This window comes from Neomonachus schauinslandi, chromosome 16 (genome assembly GCF_002201575.2).
Source record: "Neomonachus schauinslandi chromosome 16, ASM220157v2, whole genome shotgun sequence".
In the NCBI taxonomy this organism is placed as follows: domain Eukaryota; kingdom Metazoa; phylum Chordata; class Mammalia; order Carnivora; family Phocidae; genus Neomonachus; species Neomonachus schauinslandi.
Window position 1 is genome coordinate 33,180,977 of NC_058418.1, and position 10,899 is coordinate 33,191,875.

A 10,899-nucleotide genomic window follows, 5' to 3' on the forward strand; every position below is an offset into this window, starting at 1 on the left:
GTGACCACCCAGGCAACCTAGAGCAGGTGCAACTGGCCACCGCCCCCCCCCCATCTACGTGTCTCATCTGCTACCATCAGTGCAATGGGCTTGGTGAATGAGACTTGTCCTTTTCTCTGAAGATCTCCCCACTGGCCCTGGAGGTCTCTGCCAGAATCAGTCAGGGTCCAACCTAGAAAAGAGAAATCATTCTAAAGCAACTAAAGAGGGTATGAAGACAGGGAATTGATTGGATGCACAGGTGGTGGAAGAGGGGAGAAGCCTAAGAGCCACCAAGTGTAAAAAGCCACTGCTCCCCATCAGCCAGAGGGGTAAGAGTCCCCTGAGGAAGTTGGAACCACAATAGGCCTGTCTTTGGGAGCTGGAGCCATGGAAGAAGTGCAGCCACAAACAGAAACATTGTCCCAGGCCGAGAGAAGGAGGAAACCCCTTACCCCCAGCTTTTTCCTCTCTCCTGTCTGCTGAGCTCCAGCCAGTGCCCACCAGCTGACCCAGGAGCCTGGGAAATGCAGCTTGAAGAGCTCCCTAAGCTACCCCTGCCCTGCCTTCAGATACACATTCAAAGGGAAGAAAAAAAGAGGGGGGATGGAAAGGAGATAGATCTCAGGGCACACAGGGCCCCACTAGCCCATGGCACTTCCACTGTGGCCTTCTGAGAGCTCATTCAGTGCCCGGCACAGATCCAGGCTTCATAAATGTGTGTGAAGAAATGATTGTGGGGAAGGAGGGCACAAGGGCCCATGTCACAGACTGTTTTAAAAAGTGAACACCTGGTATAATCACTCTGGAAAACTACTGGCAGTATCTCCTAAAGTTGAACATATTATGACCTAGCAGTTGCACTCCTAAGTGCATACATAACAGAAATGTGTACGTATGTTTGCCAGAAGACATTTACTAGAATGTTCATAGTAACCCTTATTACAATAACCTCATACTGGAAACTCCCCAAAAGCTCATCAACAGTGGAATGGATAAACACAGTGGAATACTGTACAGCCATGAGAACGAATGATCTATGATTACCCACGTCAATGTAAAGGACTCTCATCAAAATGATGGTGAGTGTAGGAAGCCAGACCCAAAAGAGTATGAGCTGCATGATTCCATTTGTATAAATAGAAAAAGGCAACACCAAGGTCTGCTTCAGAAGTCAGGGTCATTGTTACCCTGGGAGGTGGGGGTAACAGTTAAGGAGTATTTGGAGGGCCTCTGGGATTACTGGTAATACTCTGTTTCTTCAACCGTGTCCTGGTTACACAAGTGTGTTCAGTTTTTGAAATTTTGTCAAGCAGTGCATTTATGATTTGTGTACAGTTTCCTGTACAATATTCTTTTTTCCAGTTTATATATATTTTTTATTATGAACAATATTCTTTAATAAAAAGCTTACTTTAAAAAAGTGATCCAGTGAACAAATACTAATTTGAAAAGATATATGCACCCTGATGTTTATAGCAGCATTACTTACAATAGCCAAACTATAGAAGAAACCCAAGTGTCCATTGATAGATGAATGGATAAAGAAGATGTGTGTATATATATATTAGAATATTACTCAGCCAGGGCACCTGGGTGGCTCAGTCGTTAAGTGTCTGCCTTCAGCTCAGGTCATGATCCCAGCGTCCTGGGATCGAGCCCCGCATCGGGCTCCCTGTTCCACGGGAAGCCTGCTTCTCCCTCTCCCACTCCCCCTGCTTGTGTTCCTGCTCTCACTATCTCTCTCTCTGTCAGATAAAGAAATAAAACCTTAAAAAAAAAAAAAGAATATTACTCAGCCATAAAACAGAATGAAATATTGCCATTTGCAACAACATGGCTGGATCTAGAGGATATAATGCTAAATGAAATAAGTCAGTCAGAGAAAGAAAAATACCATATGATTTCACTCATATATGGAATTTAAGAAACAAAACAAATGAACAAAGAAAAAAAGACAAATGAAAGAATAGACTCTTAACTATAGAGAACAAATTGATGGTTACCAGAGGGGAAGTGAGTGGAGGGATGGGTGCAGTAGATGAAGGGGAAGATGATGAGCACTGAGTAATGTATAGAATTGTTGAATCACCATATTGTACACCTGAAACTAAGATAATGCTGTGCATTAGTTATACTGGAATTTTTTTAAAAGTGACTACCCTAGTGTAAGGACGGTTTTCTTTTTCTATTTTCTGCTTTCTCCATCTCAGCCCAGGGAGCTTCCCTGGAAACTGGATGAAGGAGGAGGGTGGGCCTGGGTTCATGGTCAAAGAATGAGAAAGAAACGAAGCTAAAGGCCTGGGTGCCAAGTCCTGTGCTAATCTCTTACTGGAGTGGTTTTGTGATTCCCTCAATTGCATACACACATGCTCCTCTAGGGGCAGCACTATGATAATGAGAAATGAGGTGACTCGTTTCAAGTCACACAACTAGGAATGGTCTAGGGCTGGATTTGAACTCAGGTCGTTGGCTTCGGAGCCCAGGCTCTTAACATCTTTGCTCCTCCATGATCCAGAGAGAGCGCGAGACACAGTGATGTTGACTCTGGGTCCTGGTCCTTAGCTTCATGCCTCTGCTTCTGTTTTTCAAAGTGGGGGCTACCTTGTGAGGGAACTAGCCTCAGCTCTGGTGCTTACTCAGGACTTTCTGCCTCTGCCTCACCCTGGCTGGGACAAAGCAATTTCTACACATTTTATAAGACACCAAAGATACCTGGTTATGCCTGATGTTCCCTTCTGCTTCTGGATGAGGTCAAAGGCCCTTGTCCTGATCTGGGGATCAGATCTAGATGGGGGTCCCTGAAGCTGAGAAGGGAGTCGAGTTCAACATGGACACCAAGAGAAAGCATCCAATAGCAGCTCACATTAGAAAGGGAGGTCAAAGGGAGTCCCTGGAGGACAAAGAGGAAAACCAGAAGGTGGACCTTAGCAATGACCTTCTTTGCTTTGTTCTTCTGTGGGGGTGAAGCCTAGGCTGACCTTCCTTCAATTCCCCAAACGTGCTTGCTCTCCCCTCTGGGCCTTTGCACAAGCTCTCTCTTCTCTCCTAATCCTACTCTTCCTTTGGTCTTTGCTTGGGGGCTAAAGTTGTGGTTGACTTTGGACTAATGAACCTGACCCACCTGCATTTGAATCTTATTCAGTCTTCAAATCTCAGCTTAGACCTCACTTGCTCTAGAAAACCCTTTATGACCCCTTGAAATCTGAGCACCGTGGATTTCCCTCCTATAGCACTTGACACACTGAATTGTAAGTGTTTATACCAGACTGGAAGGTTCATGTGAGCAAGCACACCAGCCTTGCTGCTCACTACTGCATCCCCAGGGCTAAGCACATAGTAGGTGCTTAACAAATATTTGTTGAAAGAATGGAGGAAAGTGCCTTGGCAGCCATCAGATGATGGTCAACCTCGCAGGGCTGGTCCCTTTCCCATAACTTGCAAAGAGTCACTTGTCCACAAGCTCCAGTTCCTTTCTCTAGTTTTTGAGTATCTTCCCTTTTGGGAAAGAAGAAGCCAGGCATTTCTTATTTATGACTGAAGCTTAATACTTTGGGTGGATCTGACCATATCATTCTTTTTTTTTTTTTAGATTTTATTTACTTATTTGAGAGAGAGAGAATGAGAGAGTGTGTGTGTGTCAGAGGGAGAAGCAGACTCCCTGCTGAGCAGGGAGCCCAATGCGGGACTCAATCCTGGGACTCCAGGATCATGACCTGAGCTGAAGGCAGACGCTTAACCAACTGAGCCACCCAGTTGCCCCTGACCATATCATTCTTAAGTCAAAATGCAAAGTGCTGTAAAAATGCCAGGCAGGGGGCAGCATCCACATGGAGAGACTGGAGGCTCTCAGAAGAAAGAGTGATCCCAGAAAAGTGGAAGGAGAGGGTGACCTCTGGACTTTCAGGCACTCTGAGACCCCTTCTGTTTGTAACGGTGTGGATTAACAGAGGCACATTCTCCTTGCTTCCCAGAGAAGAAATGCCTCCCTCTAAAGCAGAGTTTCTCAACCTCAGCACTACTGACATTTTGAACCAGATAACTCTTTGTTGTGGGGGGCTGTCCTGTGTTTTGAAGGGTTAGTGGGTTGAATGGTGTCCTCCCAAATTCATGTCCACATAGAATTTCAGAATGTGACCTTGTCTGAAGTAAGGATCTTTGCAGATGTAATTATTTAAGGACGGTGAGATGAAATCATCTTGGATTTAGGGTTGGCCACGAATCTAACAACTGTTCTCATAAGAAAAGGAGAGGATACACAAAGACACAAGGAAGTAGGTCGTGTGAAGATGGAGGCAGAGATTGGAGGGAAAAAGCTACAAGCCAAGGAAGGCCAAGGATTGCTGGGAGCCACCAAAACCTGGGAAGGATTCTTCCCTAGAGCCTTCAGAAGGAGTGTGACCTTGCTAACACCTTGATTTTGGACTTCTAGCCTCCAGAACCATGAGACAATACATTCTTGTTGTGTTCAGCCACCTGTGGGTGGTAATTTGTTACAGCGGCCCCAGGGAACAGATGTAGACACCACCACTGTCTACTGTCCTCTAGATGCCAATAGCAACCCCCCTCAGTTAAAACAAAGTATCTCCAGACATTGCCAAATGTCCCCTGGGGGTGCTATTCCCCCTCACCGCCCCCAACTGAGAACCACTACTCTAACAGGTGGATATGATGAGAGGACAGAGTAGGATGAACCTGCGTTTGAATTTCAGCCCCAGGACAGCCACGTAATTTGGGGAAAGTTGCTTAACTTCTCTGAGTAACAGTTTCCTCACAGGTAAAATGGGAGTTAAGAATGTATCTGTATCTCACAGAACCATCAAACTGATGCAATGAGAGAATGTGTAGAACGTGCTTAGCCCAACGTCCGACACATAGCTAGCAGTCAATAAATAGTAACTGAAACAATAATTGTTATAAGTGTTTTCATTAAGCAATAATAATATTACCTAATTGGTAATAAATATATTAAGAAATAATAATGGCAATTATCATCACTATTATTTAAGGCCTGCAAACTGAGTCAGTTTTTCACTTAATAATCTACTACAGATGATCAAAAACTAATGATGTAATGTATGGTGATTAACATAACAATAAAAAAATTTTTTAAAAAATCTACAGATGGTTGTCAAACTGGGGTTGTGGCTCCTTCCAGATGGAAGAGTTGCTGGGTCCCCATCTTAGTGTCCTACTTTCCAAACTACTATTTTTTCTTCCTCCATCTCATTTCAGCCTGAAAATACACTTGTAAAATGCATAGGGTAGTCACTTAAAATATGTCATCCTCATTTTACAGAGGTGGAAATTGAGGGACAAAAACAGAGTGACTTATCCAAGTTCAGTGGCCAGTAGCCAAGCCAGCCTGGAACCCTAGCCAACTAAACCACTCCGCTCCTGACTCCCCCACCTCTAAGTTACTCCCTTTCCCACTTCTTTTAGATATCTGATACTACCTGCCTAACAAGACTTGACTCGTAGAAAGGGAGCTGATGGCCTACTGTTTTGAGTGTCTTCATATTTAACAATTATCTCTCCCAAGGGTATCTTCACAGCAAACATCTGTGGCTACTGGGCAGATAGTTTTTGGAGCTGAAATGAACTCTTCAGGAAGGTGGAGTCCAGTTGTATTTATTAGTCAGAATTCCACTGACTAATGAAATGGAATTCCACTCAGTTCAACCTTAGTGAAGGGACTATTTACACTCATGTGGGCAGAGCTAAGGAACCAACAAGGATGGTGAGGTATCCAGGGACCAGCAGCACTTTAGATATGAAAGGAAGGGAAGGGATGGTGAAACCAGTGTCTATCAATGGCTGGTACTGTGATTGAGGGGATGCCAGACAGAAGGTGTGGTCACAGAGGGGTTATGCCCCACCAGGACTGTGGTGCTCAAGCAGGCAAGCAGCAGGGAAGAAATCCCCTGGATGCTCTCTCTTCCCACCCTCCTGTCTCCTGTGGGTGCCTCTCATTGGTTGAAGCCTGCAGGAAGTCAGCCAGCAAGGGAGCCTGGGAAATGGAGTCCACAGGAACTAGTCTCCCAGGGCATAGAGGATGGAGGGATAGGGTTGCAGGAGTGGAAAATACACCAGCACAAAGATGGAGGGGTGCTGATGTGAAGGGGGCAGAGGTAGAATCAGCAAGCAGCACAGGTGAGGAGTTGATGTGATAGTGGGCTATATTTGTGTGCACTCTTTGGTCATGCGCAGGAAGCCTGAACATATTGACTCCATCTTTTGTATCCTAAATGTTAATTTCAAAGCCAACCAATTTTGCTTGCTAAATTGCCAGGACTCTATAGGGGGCAAGAAAAAGGAGATATCCTTGAAAGATAATTGAATCTAGTAATTTATGTCCTCTGAAAACAAGCTGTCCAGTTAACTGGTGCTCACAAGGGGTGTGAGGAGAATAGAGATTATGTGCTTTAATTGGCTTTTTGAAGGGCATAGATGGTGGGGATGGGGGTGGGGATGTGAGTGTGCAGGGAGAGCCAGGGAAGCTGGCAGTCAGATGGCTGAGTTTGGCGGTGCTCTTGTGATGAAGCAAATGCTTTCTGAGACCAGCTACACCCACCCATCCTGGGGAGAGGAACCTACTGTCATTTATCTGGCAAGGCTGGATTCTGGATTACAAATGGAAGGAGGTAAAAGGGGTTGAGCATGGAAGGTTGTCTTTGGGAGCAGCCTCCACCTCTCCTTCCTTACCAGCCCACCTCAGGGGAGGATTTGACATCTGATTTAAGCCCAGAAGAGGGAGGCATGCCCAGTTGACTTAGCTTTCCTCCCTAGTGTCTAGAAATTCTCAACTTGGTGCTAGCTCAATGGCCTCCCTGCTGGTCCCCAAGGTTTACTGTCCCCTCCCAGGTGGGAGTAAAGACAGTGGCAATGCAGTGTCAGAATTAGATCAAGAATGACATCTTCTGTCACCTCTCTTCTAAACCTCCCCTCTGCCTTAGTGAATCTCCCCGGCTGCCCATGAGCTAGGTATTTATCCCATTTATTGACCTTTCTCTGAAGGAAGAGACCTTGGGACGGAGGTGATGAGGGACTTGCCCAGAGTCACTCATACAACAATGGAATGACTGTGCCCAGATTCCATCCTGAATCTGTTTGATCCCAGACCCTGAGCTCTTAAACCCCTCATAGTCTTGCCTTCACATTCTTGCATTTATTTAACAAATATCAGGCATCTACTATATGCCACATGCTGTTTTAGGTCCTGGGGATAAAGCTGTGTGCAAAACAAACAAAATTCCCTGCCCCCGTGGAGCTTATATTTTAGTTGCTAGGGGTAGGGTGGGACTGGGGAGGAAAGACAGATAAATGAATAAGTGGGGCGCTTGCATGGCTCAGTTGGTGAAGCGGTCTGACTCTTGGTTTTGGCTCAGGTCATGATCTCATCGTGAGATGGAGCCTGCATTGGGCTCCACACTCAGCAAGGAGTCTACTTGGGGTTCTTTCCCTCTTCCTCTCCCTCCTCCCTGCTCATGCTCACGCGTGCTCTCTCTCAAATAAATGAATAAATAAATAAATAAAATAAAATCTTTTAAAAAGTTAATCGGTAAGGGGCACCTGGGTGGGTCAGTTGGTTAAGCGTCCTCCGACTCTTGATTTCAGCTCAGGTCATGATCTCAGGGTTGTGGGATTGAGCCCTGAGTCGGGCTCCATGCTCAGGAGGGAGTCTGCTTCAGATTCTCTCTCTCCCTTTACCCCTCCCCGTTTGCACGTTCTCTCTCTCTCAAACTAAATAAATAAAATCTTTTTAAAAAAAGAATAAATAACATATACAGTAATTTATTTATGATAAGCATTACAGGAAAAATAAAGGATAGAGAATACCAAGGGTGGGGTGAAGAAGGGGGTAGGAAGGGGGCTTAATTTTACCAACGGTGATGAAGAGAGACTCATTGCAAAGATACTAATTTAAGCAAAGACTCAAAGGAGGTGAAGTACAAAAGGGGTGAAAATTTGGCAAATAGGTAGTATTTTCTCCTCCTCACCCTAGGTTTTATAAGGGGTATGACTGACATGTAACAAACTGCACAGTGAGGGGTCAACTACAATAATTCAGGCAAAAGATGATGGTAGGTTGGACTAGGGTGGTCATAGTAATGAGCAGAGTTCTAGATTTATTCTGAATGCACAGCCAGTGGGATCTGCTCACAGTTCCAATATAAGGGTGAGAAAAAGAGGGGAGTCAAGGGTAATTGGGGATTACTCCCCATTTTCTGGCCTGAGTCCCTGGAAGGATGGAGTTGCCAGTTACTGAGATGGAGAAGAATGGGTGAAAAGCAGATTTGGAGGGAGGAGAAAAATGATGAGTTTAGTGGCTGTATGTCAAGTTTGACATGCCCACTACACATCTGAGTGCAGCTACTGAGTAGGTGTTTTGATGTATAAGGCTGGGGTAGAGAAGAGAGTGTGTTTGTTTGCTTGATTGCTTTACAGCTTTACTAAGGTATAATTGACATACAATACACTGCACACATTTAAATATTGAACAGTGTACTACTTAATAAGTTTTGAAATTTTGTGTTTATTTGTGTTTAAAACTTAAAGCACTATGAATGCAACCCAAGTGTCCATTCATCTGAATAGAGAAGCAAAATGTGGTATGTACACACAATGGAATATTATCCAGCCTTTAATAGGAAGGAAATTGACACATGCTATATATGAATGAACCTCGAGAACATCATGCTAAGTGAAAAAGCCAGTCACAAAAATACAAATACTTTCTGATTGAGCTTATATGAGGAATTTAAAGCAGTCACAAAGGGCTTAGAGACAGAACGTAGAATGATGGTTGGCAGAGACTGGGAGGAGGGCGGGGAATGGAGAGTTATTGTTTAATGGGTACAGAGTTTCAGCTTTGCAACATAAAAAAGCTCTGGCGATTGGTTGCACAACAATGTGAATATACTAAACACTACTGAACTGCACACTTAGAAATGGTTGTTAAATTTTATGTTATGTGTTTTTTACCACAATTTAAAAAGTAATGCAGTGAAACAGAGTGCAAAGAGCAAGGTATTTTTTTGGTAACTGCAGATTTCAGTTCATACATGTACTATGTTGTTAGCTCAATTTGAATAATATCTTTATGATGGAAATTTATTATTTGTATTAGTTCAGGTCCTCTAAGCCAAGATGGAATTCAAAAGAAGAAATTTATTTGATGGGGGAAATGCCTGTGATGGACAAAGGAGATGAAGCTGGAGTAGCCAGTGAGAGTGTTCAGACCATAATACAGGTCACGGAAAGAAAAGAGGGAGGATTGGAGAGGAAATTTCTCAGATGATAGCATCTAACAGCATTTCAGCCAGGCAGATGGGGAGTCCCTAAGCCAAAGTTGCCCATTAGATGAGTCCCTGTAACCACTTCTCACCTGAGATCACTTCTCCTTCCATACAAAATAGATGACCAGGTGAACCACTCACAGCTTTGCCCCTTGAAAAGATTTTCCTGCTTTACTGTCTTTCAGGGCCTCCCACGAATGTGGTTGTGATGCAGCCATCCTCCATGTTTGACTTGTACCCACATTCTAAACCAGCCCATCTCTAAACCAAGCTCAGGCTTTTCCCTCCTTTTTAGCTGGTCGTGACCCTGTCCCCTCCCTTAATGTGGTCATGAGTGTAAGCTGGTGCAAGTGTGGTGGATGACAAGTTGGCTTGGACTTCCTGCTCATGCAGCTTACTCATGCTCTCTGGTCCTAGTGGGACTTGGTCCTGGACAGAACTTTTCCATTTTACGATGGACTGAAGCTGGGCCTGTCCAACTTTATGCCTCGGTGGATCCAACACAACCCAGGTCACAATGATCAGGGCTGGATGCATGCTTAAGCATACCGTCTCTACCAGGATCTAGTAACAGGCCCGGAGCTGTTTTTCCAAAGGCGTGAAATTTCCTCCTGTGGACATCATGGTCTTTTTCCAAAACCCCAAGTCCTGCATTGTGGTCCCTCCACTGGATCTTGCTTTAAGCTTCACACTGCATCTTTTCCCACCACTGTTACCTCCAACACCGTAGGGTCTGCTCTACCATATAGTGCAATTGACAGGGCTGTTTGCACCATAGCCTGGACCTGCAGCAGAGTCCTTTCTTGCCCCAGGCCCTTTTGGGGCTGGCATCTATTTGTATCACCTGGTATATGAGCATATGAAGTATTTCTAAATGTGGTCTGCATTGCTCCTGGGGAGGCCTACCAGTAGAGAGAAGGTGATGGCAGGGCTCAGCCTCTCTGCTATCATCTCCAATAATTCCACTCTGGCCCCCAATTTGTGCACCCCATGCAAAAAAACAAAAGCCTTTCTTTAGAGTTTAGTGACTATGTGTTGTTGCTAAGGCATGTCCCTTGGTGGGAGAAGGTGGCTGACCTCCACTCCAAGCAGTTTATCAAAGCTTGCTTTCTAACCACATCCAGTGCCCACCTCCACCTCAGAGAAGATTGCCCCCTTCTGCCCTTTGCCCTCTTCCATCCGGGTGGGAGCAGACAGAAAACTACCCTGCTGCCTTGCCTATCGTTGCCATGACGCACATCAGTGTGGAAGTTAACAGCATGGATTTCGGGTTCTGTCAGAGCTGGATTCCATTCCTGTGTGACCACGGACAACTCGCCTAAGCTACTCTATTGCTCAGTTCCTGATCTGTAAAATGATACCCATTTCATAAGACCGTTTTGAGGATTAAATGAGATGATGATTATGAAAACGTGTTAGGCAAGACAGTGTTGCTATCCTCACTCCACTAGCAACAGAGGGTTTAGGGGCTCTTTTCCTCATTTAACTGGAAGTGAGAGCTGGAATTGTCTGTTTCATACATTCCCCCAGGATGTAATCCCTATTTAGGGATGTCTCTTGAATTTATGCCATTTAATAATCAACCAGGTTTTTTCCTTCTAGGAATGCAGGACATGGGGAT